At 43.7% G+C, this 19,074-nt stretch overlaps 1 protein-coding gene and 1 long non-coding RNA gene across 8 annotated transcripts in view; one reads left to right on the top strand and one right to left on the bottom strand.

The window, feature by feature from the left end:
* Nucleotides 1-1,702: 1,702 nt before the first annotated feature.
* On the bottom strand, nucleotides 1,703-4,753 carry LOC108446569. Its single transcript, XR_001861782.1, has 2 exons — nucleotides 3,720-4,753; nucleotides 1,703-3,638 (listed from the first exon to the last, which is right to left on the bottom strand). It is a non-coding gene; the product is annotated as an uncharacterized LOC108446569 (long non-coding RNA).
* FGGY (FGGY carbohydrate kinase domain containing) overlaps nucleotides 4,694-19,074 on the top strand; it is a 257,963-nt gene continuing 243,582 nt past the window's right edge. For 3 of the 7 annotated variants that reach the window (XM_017733509.1, XM_017733512.1, XM_017733511.1), the window contains exons 1-2: nucleotides 5,316-5,504; nucleotides 12,698-12,794. The gene's annotated coding sequence lies outside the window, so the exon portion shown is untranslated. Of the gene's footprint in view, nucleotides 4,824-5,309; nucleotides 5,505-12,697; nucleotides 12,795-19,074 lie in introns of those variants that run through there. The other 4 variants (XM_017733516.1, XM_017733514.1, XM_017733510.1 and 1 more) reach the window with 4 other exon arrangements.

The raw sequence follows: 19,074 nt of genomic DNA on the forward strand, positions 1-19,074 counted from the left end.
CGCGGGTTTCGGCCGCGGGCGTTCGCGTACGCCCCCGCACCTCCGCCCCCCGGCACGGCTTTGCCTTCACAGAGACCCGGGACGTCAATTCCCGGCCTCAGGAATAATAACCAGGAGAATACAGAGGGGAAATAAAACCCGACAGGAGAAAGCCGGGTTGCGGATGGGGTTCTCTGAACTTGTCCTTCACGGGGAGGGGACAGCGACGGCCTAATTTTAGACAGTGCCCTAGTATTGCTGTGGAATACCTCCAGGTTAGTCTGGAGGGAAAATAAGGGCTGGAGCCGAAGGATCGGGGTGGAGGAGAAAAGTCTGTGCTGGCATGTTCCCCTCGGAGCAACAGATGGGAGCTGTCTGGTCCGCTGGAGCTGCTCGGTGCGAGCGGCGTTCCAGGGCAGAGCGCTGATAAAAGGGATTCGTTTTTCTTACCTTGCCCCGCACACACCCTTCTCTCGGGGTGGTGGGGATTTGAGAATGCTGAGTGGCAGCTACCTCTGGAATAAAGTGCAGCAGGTATTTGAGGACAGACGGTGACAATACGGCGTGGCACAGGGACTGCAGGGCTGTACTTCTGTGTTTGATTGCCGGCAGTGCAACAAGTGCTCCGTATGCTTCCAACATGAAGCTGTTACCTGCTGTTCAGCTTTTTGTCACTGCAGAACTTGGTCTGTCAGGTTCAATCCCTTCTCACAATATGTGAAGCTGACAAACTTAGGTCCAGTTTTGAAAACACACTTTCAAATTCTCCAGTGCTGTTTTTTTCTGGATATAATGACATAATTACCAGTTACTGTATAGGAAGGAGCAATGAGGCAAACAGAACATCAGCAGCTGTGACAGAAAAGTGAAGGTCCAGCTCCCCTCTTTGAAGTTGTTGGAGTTTTTTTCTTCGCGTTTTTCCTGGTGTTCCCACCTGGCCCTGTTTGGCCACACGGTGGGCACTGGTGTTAACTGGAATGATGGAAATTATACATGCAGTGTTTGTGTTAACACTCTGTGGCACAAAATACAAAGTTTGGAATGGATGTGGGGGCTTGCTGTGTGCTGCTGGTGTCCTCGCAGCATTTCTCTGGGTTGCAGGTAACTCAAACTTCAGCTGCAGAAACAGTTCAGCCAAACAGCACTAAGTTACTGCACATGCATAAGATCTCTGAAATTCATTAGTGCAGTGAGTGCTCAAAGCAGTTGCTCAATCTTTTTAATCTTTACATGCAAGATAAATAGAGACCAGTGACTGACTCTTCTGGCACCAGAGCCAGGGGGCATCAAGTGAAACTAGCAGGTTCAGAACAAACCAGAGAAATGTCTTCACAGAACTGTGGTTCAGCGGTGGAACTCTCAGGCAAGGGTGGGCTGAAGGATTTTAACGTGACTGGATGAATTCACAGAAGAGAAATCACCTAAGGTCTGTGAATCCCAGAACATTTACACTGGCTCTGGAAATCCCAGAGCTGCAAATGACTTGTGCCTGGGGGGGCATCCCTGGTTTCGTGTGCCTCCCTAGGGATCCACTCCTGGCTCTTGTCAGAGATGGGTATCTCGTCGGACCTGATGTGGCGGTCCTTGATGTGTTACAATTCCCGGAGATAGCCCATAAATGATCTTCTCTGTGTCACCCCGCAGTTTTTGTGTTTATAAAGGGCAAGGAAGAAATTCTGGAGAAATGCAAGACTTGAATTCTAAGTCGTTTATTGTGTGAAGGTTTTTATTTTGAAATAAAATATTTTAAATATTTCCAAATAAAGCTAAAAACGGGAGGTGGTTTGTGGTACATAGGAAGCCATGCAATTAATTTGCTGTATAGACAAATACTACTAATAAAATTTATTCTGATTAACTTCATGTATTTAATTGGTTAAGAGTTTAGTTGTTTTGTTTTATCTTTCGGGGTTTTCTTCTGCATGTTTCTTTTGTCCTAGAAAGCAAAGTTCAGACTACGAGGAACATGCTCAGTGTAGTTTAAACCACTCTATTTATTACAGATTTGAAAAACTGCCTTTAGAGCCCACTGATATCAATGCAAGGTTTTGATTAACTTCAGTGAGGGTTAGATTGGGCTGGAGGGATTAATTTAATTTTTTTTCCCCTCCACCCATTTCAGTTCTGTACTTCCTTCCTCTTGCAGAGGCGGAGTTTCAGGAGTAGACATTCCAGTTTGCTGGAGACGTGTTGGAGCTGAGGCCCTGTAGCTGTGGGGGACACTCATTATGTTAATTGCTGCTCACTGGGGGTTATTTGGTCCAGGCTGCAATAGAGTCAAGCTGCTTGTGAAGAGCAGGAGAGCTCTGAAATCAAAGGCAAGAGCTCTTGGCTGCTCCCAGAGGATTTTCTGCCTAATATGGGACCTTAGGGAGGGCTTGGCTGAGATTTCAGTCCCAGGTTCAGCACCTGAGACCTTCAGAGTAGAGCAGAACCAGAAGTGGGACCGATGGATAATGATCCTTTGTGGCCATTAGCCTAGGAGCTGGGAATTCTGGTGGCTATGCCCTGATTTATTAAACACCTATTAATTCAGGACTTTTATTCCCCCTTTCCTGACGTCCTTAAGTAAATATTCCTTTAGTAGGATGAAGGAACACTTCCTGACCCAGGTACAAACCATAGCCATTTACATGGCTCAATAAACAAACTTGTGGGTAGGAATTGCCAATCCCTGCCCTGTATTGCTGAGAGGCCGATGCGTTAGGCAGCAGTAATGCAGATTTTGATTTATAAACTTCTCTAATCAATCAATAGAAGCCTGAGTGAGGCAATCAGATAATCTGAATAATTAAATGGCTTTTCAGGGACAAATTAAAATTTCTTATACACACCACATCCGTCTAAATTATATTTGGTGTCCAGGAATAAATGGGTTTGTTTTTTTTGTTTCACTCCTGTATCTCAAATGCTTTTGGCTTATTTCGAAATCATTTGGGGAAAAAAAAAGGAAAGAAAAAAGGATACATAGCAGTTTCTGATTTTTTTATGTTGGAAACAGTGCTTGCAGAAAAAAAATTCTTTTTTCCATATAGTTTTTCTTCTATTAGAGATATATACATTACATGTATGTTAAATATTTAAGCATACCATTTTCTTTCGATATGTTAGACTATTTTGCTTTTTCTTGTCCTCAGAGAAGTTTCCATAACATTTTTATTGTATAGAAAATTATTATATAGATTGTCTTTTTTTTTAAAAACACTTCATGCTTTCAAAACATGATCTCCTTCTTTACCTCTTAAAGTGAATAAAACTGGGAATGACTGCATCTTCTCACACTGCTTTCTGCTTGCCTAAGGAGTTACTATAGACCAGATTTCTCCAACTGGGGGAGACAAGAGTTAGAAGGAACAAGTATTTTTCTCTTATTTACTCCATCAAAGCATAGTAAAAGAAGGTGCGAGTGAGAGGGTACGAGGAACAGAGTTTCCTCAGGCCAAGTGGAAGTAAAATAATTCCCAGATTCTGCTGGTCCCAGTTCCTTCCTGGTTCCTCAGGGTGTGTTTGCGTCGTCAGTTCAAGTGGGTCCAAGTCTGCAGCACAGCAGAGGTGTGGCAGAGCTGCCACCTCATCCACCCCCGGCTTCCGTGGCCTCTCCTCCTGCTCTTTGCTCCCAGTAGGACTCCTGTGGCCAGGTGGAGATCCAGGAACTGAGTCTGGAATAAAAATAAATCCCTACATTTGGGGACACAAGGGAAAGGTGGGAATGCATAGGCTGGGGGAAGAGTGGGACTCACAACTTGACATGAAGGACTCGGGAACCAAAACTCTGAAAAAACCCAGCCGGTCTTGAGCGAGTCTTCATTTTGCACATGAAAAATGCTCCTCAGAACCACAGGCACTTGTAAATGAGTATCGTGTCCATCTCCTCCACCCTCCATTAGTCATCGCATAACCAAGCCATACGCACTTAGTCCTTTTCATCTTTCTTCTTGTCAAGCCCTTTAGCCTGTCCCCCTCACCTACTCATCCCACCAATCATTTTAATTAATCTCTGAATTTCTTTGAAACTAATAGTTTGTGGAATGGGGGAAAATGAGTAGGTTAGAGAGACAAGATTGTGAATGATGGAGGTGGGGCAAAGTTAGGAGGCTTTGCAAGACCTGTTGGGTTACCTCTGGGGCAGGACAGCAGTGCTGTAAAAACACAGAATGGCTGCAGAAGTGAGGGAAGAACCACTAAAAACGTTTTTCATTTTCTTAAGAATGCTGCCTGAGCAATTCAAACCCTGGATGTTTATGTGCAGCAATATCTGAATGAAAGGTGTGATAGGATTGTCTCTAAAGTGGATGGGATGACCTCTTCACTCAATAGTTACATTAAGTTTCTCACTATTGTGCTTCCTATTCCCAGCTGGCTTTATAGAGGATTTCAGTGCTCACTGCAAGTGCTCAGAAATACATTTTCAAATAAGTAATGAACTTTATAATTTTTTATTCTAACACTTGTATGTATTTTTTACAAAACCCTGAGCAAATAGAAGTTGACTACCTTGTCTAGAGATGAGTCTGAAAAGAACCCTGGGGCCTTGCTTCCTGTGCTTTTTAGAATTCTGGAATGGCTGGGGTTGGAAGGGAACTTAAAGATCATCTCCCAACCCCCTTGCCCTGGGCAGGGACACCTTGCTCTAGGAGGATGTTTGGGATGTTACAAATCTAAATGTCACACCAATAATGTCTCTGTGCTCATTATTTCTATACCACAGCTTAGCTGGTGCTCCGGGAAATAGAGAATTGGGCAGAGTTCCCATCGTGTGGAGCTTGCAGTCGGAAAAATCCTCTACACACCAAGAAGGCTGGCAGAGTAGCAGTTGATCCACAGCGGGAGCCCAGAGAGAGAAGGTAAGCAGGAGAGGAGGCACTGGAGGACGGGTGGCATATGGGAAGCAGACGGCTCTGCTTGGCATTGGGAGCTGGCAGCAGGAAAAATGTACCATACAAATAGAAGCATATTGATGCTGAGTGCTGGGGAAGCAGGTGAACGCCTTCGAAAAGATATTTATTGTGTTCAGGGGGAAAGATCCTGCTGGAAGCGTGCATTTGTTCCCATGTTACTGAGGTGGGGTTTCACTGTGGAGAACTGAAGTTAGCTTTGTGGTCTTTGGGTATTTCAATAAACAGACAGTAGTGTCAACAAAATGGATTTATTTCTGGTTGCCAGTTGTGAGTGAAAATCTCAGAATAACTGGATTTAACCATTCAGAGCCCTAGGTAAAATAGCTCAGTTTTGATTAGGGTCTCAGGACAGATTCAGAGTACTTAAATTTTTAATTAATAAACAATCTGGCATCCTGTCAAAGTTGACACTTTGCTCTGTCTTAGCAGCTGTTGGCACAGTAGGCTCCTGGCTACCTGGGATAAAGCAGTACTTGCAACAGGAGAAGGGGAGGAAGCGAGTCTGCGTGAGACCAAAACTGCCCAGTGAAAAGCAGCACAGAGCTCAGGGATTTCCAGGGAGCAATCAAGCTTTCCTGCTCTGGCCACGGACAGCGAGTTCCTGTTCCTGAATGTCAGCAGTGGCTGGTGGGTGACAGATGTAAGGACACCTGTCTGAATTCAAGTAATGGCTCTGACAGGAGGAGCAACAAACAGAGAAAGCATTCAACAGTGAAAGTAGGTTCTGCAGGTTGCTCCTTCCCAGGGATTAGTGTGGTGGAGCCTGTGGGGAAGTTTACAGAGTGCCTGCTCACGTAATTCAAATGAACAGGAAACATTCACTGTGGATGACAGTCATTTATGTTGGAGTCATGGTGTGGGAGCAGTTAGGGTTGCCAAAGAGCCAAGGAAGGCAATGTAGGGAGGAAAGGGCACGGCCTGGGAAGGATGGTGCCTGGAAGCACAAGCAGAGTTCAAGGCTTCTGTTTTAGAGAAGGTGCTACTGAACTGCTTCTCTTCCTCAGACCCACCTGATTAATAAACAACAACCTGATCTCTGATCCTAGCTGAGCTATCACACAGTGACGTAGCTGCTCCTCCCTGTGCGGGCAGCCCTGTCCCCTCACGGGCTGGGAATGTCCCAGTCTCACCCACAGCAGACCCTCAGGACTTCACAGGAGAGTTCTCCAGGATACTCAACCCCTCAAAATTGCTGTTCTTTCCTCTTTTCTGTGGTAAAAATTGTATGCAGCTGCCAACACTACAGCATCTATATGTTCCCTTGTTTCAGAAGGAAAAAGAGATGGAAAATTTAGCTCAGAATCATTTGGATCACATGGATCGCTACCTGAGATCTTGTGTTTTTACAATGGGCTCAGGCTGCATGTTCCCATGTGTGCTAGAGCAGGTCCATGAGCAGCTGGTGGTGTCTTTGGCAGATGGGTTGCTCAGCTCACAGGACTGTTTACAGTCTGTTGAGAACATAAGAAACATAAAAAAAGCAGTAACACTTGAGTATGTTAAAAACAAGTTCATAAGATCAAGGAGAATTTTCAGAATAAAAGCACAACACTAAAGCAAAGGCCTAAAGGCTGTGAATTGAAATTCAGATTGGTTTAAATTTTACCTTTTTTTTTATATAGGGAACAACTAGAAAGCCATTCCAGAAGTGGCTGTGTGGTATTTAGAAAGCTAGGTACCAGTTGCAACATGCACAGATTTCCAGAGGTTTCTATTCAGTGAGGAGAGGGCTGTGGGCTCAGGTAAGTCATGTGAGGGAGGTGAAGCACGTGTGTTGTAAGAGTTAATGGTACAACAGTAGCCTTGCTCTACATAAGCACGTTTTGTGCTGATGTTTTCCAGTTCCTGAGTTCCTTGCAGCCGGTGTAGGAAAAGGTGTGTGGCTGGCAGAGCTGCAAGCCCAGACAAAGCACTTCTGGGTGTGGATGCTCCCAGCCCATTGCCAGGTGCTTCATATAGGCATTTATGTCAGAGATCTGAGGTCAGTTCAATGATAGCCAATTTCAGCCCTGGATTATTACATAAATGTTAATAAGAACAGGGGTATATTTCACATTTCTGTTATTGGTCAGCAGAGTATTTACCTAACCCTTAAGCAGTACTGGTGGGGAATATATTTCCCTTCAAGACAACTAAGAAAACTTTAAAAGTTTGGCAAAAAAAATTGTTCACCTCTTTAATATAACCTTGTGAGTTTAATGAGAAGTAATCTTATTTTCTGTATACCCAAAGAGGAAAAACAGGAGAACAGAGTCAAATGGGAACTGCACTCTTCCCTGCTTTTGCCTCCCTGCTGAATGGCCCTTAATCACCTTTAGTATCTTTGTAGCTTGATTCCCCTGCTTGTAAAATGGACATGAGACTGAAGTCCTAGTAAAGCAGGCAGATCTGGGGGGAATAAATGCTGGACAAGTGGTATGAACTATTTTTATTTTTAAAAATGCATTAAGGAATAGGTATGGAGAAGCAATGGATTTTCATCTGGAAGATCTAGGATTAACTTGTTGGTATAAAATATTTGTTACTGCCCCCATTTGCTTTTAGGATATCAATCGTTGACGCTTTTATTGGTTCATGAGTCTTGTAATGCATTTCGAATCTGACTCAGGACTGTGCGGAGCATATACTGGCACTTAGATTTATGCCAGTTTAACTCTCACTCTTTGACATTTTTGACCAAATATCTTCCAGTTGCTATGGGCTTGCTTTTTGAGGGGTTTATTTTGTTTTCTTTACATTAAGAGCCTGTGCTTTGAGGGGCTCTGAAAGTGATTTGGAGGTGTTCATGCAGGAGGAATTATCACACGGCAGCTTCCCAGAAGGGGGATGCTGAAGCACAGCACCAGCACCTCTCCAGCTTCCCACTGGTCGTTTCTTAAAGAATAAGCCCTGTTTCTCAGTCCAGACCTTTGGCAAGAAGATGACCACGTGAAACACGGGAATTCTCCTGCCTTTTACTCCCCTCAGGGAAGAGGATGGGTGCCACAGCCGCTGCCCCTGCAGGAGTGGGGAGGTGAAGCTCATGACCCCTTTGGACGCTTCCACCCCATAAATCTGCTCCTGAGATTGCCTGGTTTTACACCTACGTTACGCTGTAAACTGCTCTCCATACATGCTTTTTAAGGAAAACGGAGGAGCGCTCCTGAGCAGATGTAAATCTGCAGCGCCTGGAATGACGTCGGGCGCGCCGTGTGCTCGGCCGGCCCTGCTGACACAAGAGCCAGTCCTGCCTCCTTCCGGCTCCCACGCTGTCCCCTCCCTGGCGCTGACACAGCCGCGAGGTGAAGGGTGTTGGGAAACACATCCCAACTGCAGCCCAGCAAAAACATGAATGGCTGGGCAGAGAGGAATTTGCTTCTTTTCAGGGTGTCACCACATATCCCGGATTAAAGTCCTCGCGGAACCTCCATGTGAGTGCCAGCCACTGCTCTCTGTGAAAGCCAGGAGCTTCCCCAGTTTGTCCCAGCAGCTCCTGGCTAAAAGGGAATTGTGCTGCAGCTGGAAACTCGATCAAGCGAGTCTCAAAGCATTTCATTCATCCTCAGTTGATGCTTAATACACCTTTACTCTGGCGGGTAGTGCTTCCTAAGCCTTGTCAACATTGCAGCCGAACAAAGGCTCGTCTCAAGAGTGGTGTTGTGTAAATAAATCCTGTACCTTGCAGGGTGTCACGGAGTTAATGGGAAGCCTGGAGAGGGGAGGGCGTGGGAGCAGCATGCCAGTGTTAACGTTCTGTTTTCTGCACAGGATTGCAACAGGATTGCAACAGCCCGGCCTATCTGAGCTGCTGCACGTCCCGACAGCGCGTCTCTGCTCTTGAATTTGATAGGGGTGCTGATAGAACAATGCACCTTTCTGGGAAATGGTAATGCACAGCAGGACTTCGGTTTAAGGAAATGCTGAATAAACCATAGCAGCTTTCTTCTCAGAGTGCTGATGATTTTCAGGTAGCCCACCAGGCAGCCAAACAAAAATATATATATGGCAGTGTTCACTCAAAGGTTAAAGTTTTGGGAAAAGGAGGGGGGATGTTGAAAATCCCATGAACTTCAATAATTGTATTTATATCTTTGTGGTAGCTCTGACTCCTTCACTTGCTTCTTACAGATCAGTAATCAGGGGACAATTTACAGGAATAACCCCCCAGGTAAAAATATACAACTGCTCTGAAACAAACAGCATTCAATATGCAAAGCTGTGTGATAAAGGGCATGCTCAGGGTGCTTTTTCAGGCCCCATGGGAAGTTTTACAGAGAGCAAAGTACCTTTTAGCAAGTCTTTTTCTGTTAGTTTCGAAATCCTCTCTTGCTTTTCTCTAGAATGATTTTCCCACAAAAGGTGACAGAAACAATTAAAAAAGTCTTAGCAGAGCTCACTGCTCCCCTGCCCGCTTCTTTCCCTCCCTCTTCTCCCAGTGGGAGCTCTCAGAAATATTTTAGTATCCTGGAGATTAAAAACAATGTCCTTAATTTGTATTTGTCTTGTAATAGCTCTGACTTTCACCGCCTTGTCCTCCCCTTTATTGGGAGTACATGTGTGAGCACTCCCTCTAATGTTGTTTATACGCCTGCTGTCAGGTTCAATTAGCAGTTTCTTAGCAGGGCACCTTCCCACGTGAAGGAAATGTTTCCAGTTCTTGTCCCAGCTCCTGCTTCCTCCATGGGCAGCGTCCTGACATGGAACAACAGAAATGAGTATCAGTGATATCAGTAATTCTTAGCTGATAAATGGAAATTAACTTCAGAACCTCATGAATCTACTGGCAGCTTAGATGGGGGGCAGCTGTTTACAGGATATTTTATAGGTATTTCATTTATGTGAGTTTTACATAGTTCCTGTTATAAATTGAGCCATTTTGGTAATAGGGGATCAGGAAAATTTTGGAACTATAGGACACCAATGCACTTCTTAGGTAAAACTGAAAAGAATGTAGTAATCCATGGAAGGATTCTCTGTGTAAATAGGAATGTTGCTAAAGAGAATCAAGATAAAATGTAAATGTGAATAATTGCTCATAAGACAAAGAAATATTGGCAAGCAGCCACATGGGAATTGGAAATTAAACTAGTTTTATACCAGTAAATCATATTGGCTGAGTCTCAGTGCTAGTCAAGTGAATGGCAAACCCACAGGTAACTTGCAGGACCAAGGATTTCCCCTTCATGAACGGGTGTAGATAAGCAAAATTTCCCAGAGCAGAAAAACACTTTGTAGTAGCGGCCGGATTTTCAGCTTTGAAGTAGAAGAGGTACTTTCATTTTCAGTATCTCCGTTAGAGCTTCTTTTTGCAAGACCAGGAGTGTGAACTCTTGTATCTGAGCCAAAATTCCAACCTAAGCAGAATGTACTCATCTAAATTTCCCTTTTGGTTTCATTTGGCCAAGGTATTCCTCGGTGTAGAGTTGCTGTGTACTGTTACAGCAGTTGCTGTGCTGGGAGCTTGGGAAGGCGCCCGCCTGGAAGAGGTTACATAAAACCTAAACCATAATAAGCTCAGAGAAACCCCTGAGTGTGATGATTAAAAGGAGAAAACGATTAGGGAAAACACATCAAAGAGGCTCAGTGAGAGTCCTAAAAGGAAAAATACTGATTATATTTGTTTTGCTTTTGTCTTACATGAGGTAAAAGGCGTGTGGTGTGTCCTGGGTCGCCACCCTAAGGGGTGTGTACTTAAAGACAACAGAAGCAGACTCCAAGGCTTCCATGGGGTTTATTTTGGTTGCAGGGCTGGGGAGATAAGATATAATTGTACCATATACATAGTGGTGCTATCAGTCTGATGGATTACCCTTCCCATACACCCTGAGCACCTTGCCTACCCTCTGCCTGCTAATCTGTGTCTACCAGGAGAACTTGCTTTCTGACCTTTCAAGAAACTTTCAACTGTGGTTTTTAAAACAATCACAGAAATGTTTTTCTTTCTCCAAACGTGCAGTTCCTCTCTCTGGTGAAAGCATTCAGAGGCATCAAATGGGTAACATTGATTGCTAAAGCTAGTGTGCAAGTTCAGTTCAATAAATTGTGATCTTAAGGGCTAAAAAATGTTTAGAATTCCACCCTGGGTCTGGGAATAAGAGTAGAAATTTATTGATAGTCCTATTGTTCACACTCAGCTGGATTCTGTTATTTTAGAACAATGTTAGATTCACTTTTTAAAGTTTTTTTAGACTTGGTCTGACCTGGGAACCAGGTTAGAAAAGGTTTGAACTAGTAAAATATGCAAAATGTGGTTTTAAGCCTCTCCTTTAATGTGGAAAGAGGAAGAAAGGTTTTAGTCAGTTATAACAAATCCAGTAAGGGAACTGTTTACTTAACTCTCACAGTTATTTATTTTAATTTAATTTCTCAGAAGTTTTCAGCTGGGTTTAGTTCATGTGGGCTGACATACTAAAGAATGGTTTTTACTGATACGTGTTTTTCAGTTGTTACTCTGACTTCAGTAGTTATAGCCATTTTCTTTTGGACATTCTGATGCAGTAAATCCCAAAACCGAAAGGAAAATAACTGAAGAGGACTTTGGAAATGGGGAAATATAAAGTACAATCCTTATAGACCTAGAATTTAGGTAGGAAGGTAGCATTTGAGTTTATTTTCCCATGAATATAGCTAGCATATATACATTTCTGAGGAAATAGTGCATATTTTTTTCCTATATCAACAAAAATAATTGTAAAAATTGCAAGGAATAGGAACACACTGTGTTGGTGCCAGTTGGGTGATGCAGAGACTTTGCTGGTTATGCATATCTGGCTTTGGCCTTGTTAGAGCCTTCCTAAATTTGGGTCCAAGCTGCTGGACAAATTGTCTTATACTTTATGTTTTTGCACGTAAAAAAGGGGCTGCTTGGAATAAAACATGCCAGGTGAAAGGTCCTTGCATTGTTCTTATGTCCTCCTGCCATCTTGGTTTGCTGACACACTGGAAAATGCCCCTGTTCTCCTGGCTCGCTGGGGACTTTGGAGAGCAGGAAGTGAATGGGCCAAAGGAGAGACAGAACAGAGAAGGGGTATTGGAGCAACACTTCCCCTCACACCTTATAGGCCCAGAGAACTTTCCTCTGTCTGGGATGTCCTGTCCTGGTGCATTGGCTACACTGACTTTTTGATCAGCCCAGGAGGCTAACCTTCTTTCCCTTCTTGAAAGAACTAATACAGAATCACTCTATATTTTCTAGTGCATTACCAGCAGACCTGGATTCATTTAGTTTTGATTTGATCCTCACAAAACATCAGAGCTGTTTGCAAAGCTAATAGCAGCGTAATGACAAAAGCAGCAGTGCCAAATACCTTTGGATTTGTCCTTTTTCTTCTCCTTAATATCAAAGCTAAAACCATGGTCTTGATTTATATGCAGGCTTACTGATGTTAAAGCTATATAATAATACATCTAAAGCCTAGCACAGTTTATAAATACACAAAACATGTAACTTAATAGTTGTTTGTGCTGGATCTTTTATTTTCCTGCATACTCTGTCCTACCTTTGTTACTGAGGGCACTAATGCTGCATTAATGTAAGCAGAAACAGCTGCATTTATCTTCATTTTATTCTCCCAAGTCACAGCAACGTGCTGGAACGAGAGTCATTGTCTGGAGCAAACCTTCTGAAAGTCTTTTAAGGGCATCCATCTGGGCAGACTTTGTGGTTATAGAAGGGCTGATGCTGTAAGTATTCATCCCACTAATGGTCTCATTGATTTTTATTTACGCTCTTTGTAGGTTGCCCAGAGTCTCAGTCTGAGTAAGAACTGCAGAAGATGTGCTGAATTCAAGAACTGCAGGCATGTGTTCAACTAAACCCAGGTTTCTCTATCTGTTTTTAGGGTGCTTGATCGAAGTGGTGCCTCCAAAACAACCTGTCTGTTCTGTCTGCAGAGAAGCAGAAGAGAAGTGCAGTTGGTGAGCAGTGTTAAAAACCAGGTGCATAAGTTTGAAAATGTTGATCCAAATCACATTATTATAAGTAGTAGGGAAATGTCATGACTTACTGAGATTAAACAAAGACCTGCTTAGAATCTTGTGACTTCAGCTCATAAATGGATTTCATCACTCATTACAGCTGCATAAACAAATGCATGTGGTACATATGCATGTTTTGTTTTGGGAAGTTGTTGTTTTTAAAATCCCCTCAGAATTTTTTTTAATTGCTCCTAACGAGCCAGCGCTCCCTGGTTCTGAAGCGATGCCTTGGGTACCTGAGCAGCACAGCCCACATTGCTTTTAAAAGGGAATAAAGTTTCCCAGCCTCTCTCCCCTTCTGGCAGCTGAACTGCTTTGGCAAGCAGGTTATTTTAAAGGAGAAACTTACAATATGAAACCTGGTGTCAAAACTTTTATTCCTTTTATGAAAATAGCCTTGCCCTGGTGCTCCTTTGGAGCTATGGAAATGTAATCCCAGCCCAGTCAACAACTGGAGAAAGTCCTACACGTCTGAACTCAGGCTAGTTTGTCACATATTTAATGTATTTGATTAATGTAATTTTTCCTGTTGTCCATAGCCTCGTTTCTGTGGATGGGCCTCTCACAAGGAATCCTAGAAATGGATGCCCTGTGATTACCCAGGGGGAATTAGCACTTCCCCCATGTTTTCTTGCCAATATGTTGCAAGTGGGATGTGGCAAGAGGAATCCAAGTTTTGGTCTTCCTTCTGTGATTGTTACCTGAAAGCACAAATGGTGCAGTAGTTTGAGATGCAAAGCAGACACTTGTCTGTGGATTTAAAAAGTAGTACAGATCAAAACTATCAAGTCATTCTCATATCTTTACGTTTAAAGTAGCTGCTTTGAGCTAAGCCCACACTTTTCAGCATTTCCAGGCAGGCAGTTATCAAAGTTTAACCTCAAAAAACTTAAGATGGTAAAATGACTTGGTAATTCTTTGAATTTCAATGTACCATTTCATATTCACAACTGAGAAGCTGGGTTAATCTTGGGTGGGTAGTGTCTCATTTTAACTTTATACTGCAAGTTGTTTTTTTAACCATATCTAAAGGGAGATTACTTTTTTTATTTCCCCAAAGAAAAATGGCCAAACTTCTAGAGTGGAGTATCAAGGATACTCCATTTTTGTGGCTATTTTTCTGATAAAGATTCAAAAATCAAATTTAAAAATGGATATTGCTGGGGGAAAGTGGTACTTTTTTTTCTATTTCAGTCACAGCCTCCTTTTTTACTTATAAAAATCAGAGTCAGGAAAGTAAAAAGAGCAACAATATGGGAGAGTTCATGGTCAGGGCTGCTTACACATATATCCTATATGGGAGGATTTGTCCTGAAGTGCTTTAGTTTGTTTTGCCTCCTGGACAAATAAAACAGGTAATAACAAGAAATCTCACTTAAACGGAATGAAACTAAAACCTTTTGGCTTTTCTGTGAAGCAGCCTTAATTTTTAGGCAGCTGGGAAGGAGTCTTAATTGTGCGTGTTCTTAAACATTTTTAAACAAATTGCTGATTGTCTGAAGCTTTGGGTGTTCTCCTCCTTCTGTTAAAGCCCTTGGAGAATCCAGTTGCTCCTCACCTCTGGAAACCTTCCCTCTTACGTAGGGAGCTAAAAAGATGCCTGACATTAGAGACTTGCGCTCCAAAATGTTGCTGAGAATGCCTTAAAATGTCACATTAATATCAAGAATGGTTCACCCACAAACCATCTGTCTTTGCAGATCTCAGAACGATCTTTCAATTAGTTAATTAAGCTTCCCTGTTTCCTAATAAGGCCTATTTGAAATGCTCGGAGGCTGGGGATAGCGGGGCTGTAGGTCTGCACTGAGCAGGTGTGACAGTGCACAAGGGTCTCCCTGGGCAGTGGGAGAGCCCAGGAAGTCCTGTCTGGCCTTACCTGGATGTGCTGGCTGGGAAAATACCTGGCTTTGTCCTTATAAGGCCAAGGAACTGCTGCCAGAGCCCTGATCCTGCCCCAGCTCTTCCCAGCCCCGCTCAGCCACAGTCCTAAAAAGGCAGTTCCTTGCTCCTGCTTCCCACGGCCGAGCTCCCCAGGGAGGACAGCTCTGCCGAGCCAGGCATTGCACTCACAGGGAGAGCCGTCCTTATGGACCGTGCTGCTGCTTCTCAAGGAAGAGTTTAGGGGCACTGCTGGGCTTCTCCTTCCTCTTGTTTAGTGACTCATGAAAATATAATAGAGAGCGGTGTCCGACGCGCTGGCGTATTTCGGGAACGGGATAGATCCCTGTAGGATCCGCGCAGGGAAGGAGACGCATGGTGGGAAGCAGCTCAGAGCCGGAGTCTTGAAAGCGTATTAGGTTATGGTTTTATAATAGAAAGTGCTCAGCAGCAATATGAGCTCAAAGCAATCCGTGTCCTTTTTCCTCCCTCCCCTGGCTGCCAGTCCCTGCTCTTTGCTTGTGCTCGCTCAGTCCTTCGTGGGGCCATGCTGGGCTCTTGGTTTCATTTGTGCTGAAAGCCAGGAAAGGGTTTTCTGCTCAGATTCACAGTGTGGCATCACAAAACATTGTGCTCGTGTAACTGAGCGAGTGGTGAGTAGGAAAGAGGGGGGAAAAGTTATTAATGCCCCGTGCTCTTCCTAATGTGAAACCTGTAGGTGCTGTACTCTCCTTCTGAATAAAAACTCTTCAAATGCTGGGTATTTTATGAGACAGTTTTACAGGTTTCATTGAAAATTTCTGAAGGATCTGATTATTGGCTTATTTATTTTACATGCCAAGTGACAAGCTTAGTTACAGTCTGATAGATTTTTAAGGACAAGTTCTTCACTGGAGCCAGATTTTGGAAAGGCTTGAATATGCTAATTCAGATGGGGTCTTGCACAGGATTTTTTCTTTTATTAAATCAACAAATCACCCTACCTTAATTTGAAATAATAAAGAGGAGTGTTTTTTAAAATTAAAGATCTGTGAAATTCTGGCACTGAGCAGTCACATGCTCATTTCAGAAAGGGGCTTAAAATAATTCTTTTTCAAGGGGGCTGTTTGGGAAGAGTCCCTGGATAGTGCGTGCTCTGTGGAGCGTGGGCGGCGTTGGGGTGCAGCTCCAGCCTCTGAACACGTTGTACTCGGGCGCAGCAGTTTGTCTGCTCAGAGCCACATGCTTCCTTCCTTTATCAGGCTGCTCCTGGCAATCCTGCTCAACCTTTGGACTTTATGGCCTCTCTCAGGATGTAGCATTGGTTCCCTAATATCTCTTCTCTTGTCTTTTGCCAAGTTTCCAGCAGGCAGTGAGGCCACGACAAACAGGGTCACAGGTGTTGAAGGAAGTCAGCAGCACAAACAATTATTATTATTATTGTAAAACTGGGTTATGCAGTTGCAGGGATGAAATGCTGTTCTTTATAAATCTGGCATACCATCCCCATCTTTTTTTCTGAGTTTAAAACATGTTTTGTAGCTCCTTTTGTACCACTGCTAGGTGTGTGCTGTGGACTTAGTAGGTGGGGTTAAGAGTACTGATGGTATAGATTAAAAAAGAAAAGAAAAAGGAGATTGCCATGTGCTCATTTAATGCACGCTGTTAGCTGAGAGCTGGTCTGTGTTTCTAATGTTGTTTTTATACGGCTGGTTTCTGAAATATCTGTCATGTAAAACGTTAAAACAAGTTATTCCCATGTGTGAATGGTAGTAAAGGAAATATTTAGACAATAAGGAAGAGGGTGATTAGAGGGGATCGTTGATCAGGCAATAAGGAAGAGGCTGATAGACACTCTGGTACCACGAGGCAGGAGGTGACACACACCTATGGAATTCGATAATTTAGGAGGACCGTTTACAGCTGTAGGCTTTGGGCATTAAACATAGCAAAGAAAAGCTTAAGAAAACCCTGCCAAAGGGATGCTCCTGCCTCTGCCAAACAAGGTAGGGGGTAGCCAGAAAAGGTTGGAATTTAGGGAATACCACTCAGTAAACTTCTTCCCCTTGGAATTTCTGTTTGCCTTTTGGTTGTGGTCCCGGCATACACCTTGTGTCGTGTTTTGTGACCCAGAGCTTTGCTTTGGAAGATGTGTGTTTTTGGGAAGACAAACACATGAAATGACAGTGGGAGGACTGCCAGAAGCACAGTATCTATACTGAATTCAGAAAGTGCCCACATGTAGCTTTTAAAGTGAATAACATTGCCTGTCTTCCATACTCTGTCATTAAAGCAGAGCACCTTTAGCGGTGTTGGTATTTTTTATAGACTATTCCATCTGCAATCCTTTGGCTGAATGCAGTTACAGTGAAATCAAGGACAGTCTCCTTCCAGTATATGAACTAAGTTAAATGTAGAATTCAGAAAATATAAACTTACGTACCTCAGAAGGTTTCACTGCTTTAACCACACTGATAAAACAGTGAAAGGTTGTGATTTGAAGGTGAAATTTAGAAAACTTAGGGCCCTTTCCACTACAGAGGTGGTCTGAAGTCCCACAGTGTAATGGTAACTCTATGTTAGCCCTCTGTGCAGGCTCAGCCCTTTGTTCATTGTCTGATCATCAATCTTCAGTTAATTCAGTGGGACTCATGATGGAAAAAGGTGACTAAAGGTATCTGAATTTGCCCTTTTGCAATAGGAAGAATTCAGCTACTGTTCTGATAACGCAGGGTAAAGCACACTTTAGAACAAGCCAATGCTGTTAAACCCATGTGTAGGAACTGTAATCTGTGTTTATAAATGGGACCATTATTGGGAAACGTCACTAGCAGTCTAAGGAATCTTTAACCAATAGCTTATTGCTTCCAGGGATGGGCTCTGCAGGCAGTTTATAAAAAGCTAACATTTTACTGTTAGTGTGTTTGGCCAGGAAGCAAATACACTTTGCTGGTAAAGGGTGTTTCTATGTAAACCGTACAAAGCCATGTGCTCAAGGCTGGCAATGGCATTGCCACTTGTACAGAGCAAACTTACAGAATTTAGAGAATCAACTACCAGAGCTCAGTTTATTCATTGCTTTAGCAGAGTAGATTGGAAATCAGAACAGAGGAATTAGTACTGGGGAGTCTTTTGCTGTTAATTCACTCCTGCTAGTCTGTGGATCATATTGATATTTCGAAGGATGTTATAATTTCTTTTTCACTAAGTGCAAATTCTTTTGTTTTAATGCAAAACCCAAACTCATCAGTGCTTGCAACAGGCATCCTAAAGGCAAATGGACCAGTTAGAGCCCTGAGTGACCTGGTCTGACCTCTTAGCTAACTCTGCTTTGAGCAGGACGTTGAACTATATGTCCTTTTGGGGTTCCTTTAAACATGAGTTATCTTATGATCTGATGATTTGTAAAAATGGTGACTGTATCTCCTAATTGTATCTCCTTTTGGGGTATCATACTTCGAACTTTTTTTGAGATGGTTGCTTTCCGGAGAAGACTTCAGCACTGAGCACTGTCACCTGCCTAACTCTAATCACACAGTCAGTCCCACTGTAGTGAAATGCCATGTTATCCTTTGAACATGGTTACTCAACCCCTTTGCAGAGAACACAGTGCCAGCCAGAGGTCCCAGTGTTCAGTGTGTCACAGGGGCCAGACCATGGGTGTGTTATTCAGTTGTAAGATGGGGGCTTAATAAAACTCACAGGGCCTGAGTTTTTTACATGAGCCCCAAAAGCAATGTATGGTGATCCTGAAGGAGTTTACCAAAAGGAAGGTGGCATTTCCCAGGGCTCTCCTCACAAGTAGGTACATCCCAGCTTTAAAGATATCAACCAGAAACACCTTGAATTGCTGGGCTATGAACTACACAGCCCAGCTGCTGTTGCGCAAGTTGTGTGATGCTTGTGGTGAGGATGGGAACCTTAAAAATTGGGTAGGTAGAGAGCAGGAAATGGGAGCCATTACCTCTGTCCCAAAGGAAGTGGTTCCCCCTGTGAATCACAGCCCTGGCTTTGCTGTGCTGTGTGGGAGTGGCGTCCTGTCCCAAGCAGATATTCCCAGCTCCTGGGGCCTGCCAGGTCCGACTGCTGCAGGGGAAAGGAGCAGGAGACTCCTGGTCCCACCAGCACCACTCCTGTGGAGCCTTCCCCCATCGTTTGGGGAGCAGGGAGGATGAGGATGTGTCAAGCCTGTATGCTGCATGAATTGATGTGGTCCTTTGCTAGTAGGAAGGTGGCCAGAGAGGGACAAGGACTGCAGTCCTTTACTCAAGAGTTTGGCCATGTGCCACACAGTCCTTGGGTTATCCCATGGAGAACAAAACCTGCTGCTGTGTGAGACAGCCCAGGTTGCCAAGTCTTGCCTTCCCCCCCCCCCGTCCCCCCC

This window comes from Corvus brachyrhynchos, unplaced genomic scaffold, assembly GCF_000691975.1.
Source record: "Corvus brachyrhynchos isolate BGI_N302 unplaced genomic scaffold, ASM69197v1 scaffold34, whole genome shotgun sequence".
Classification (NCBI taxonomy): domain Eukaryota; kingdom Metazoa; phylum Chordata; class Aves; order Passeriformes; family Corvidae; genus Corvus; species Corvus brachyrhynchos.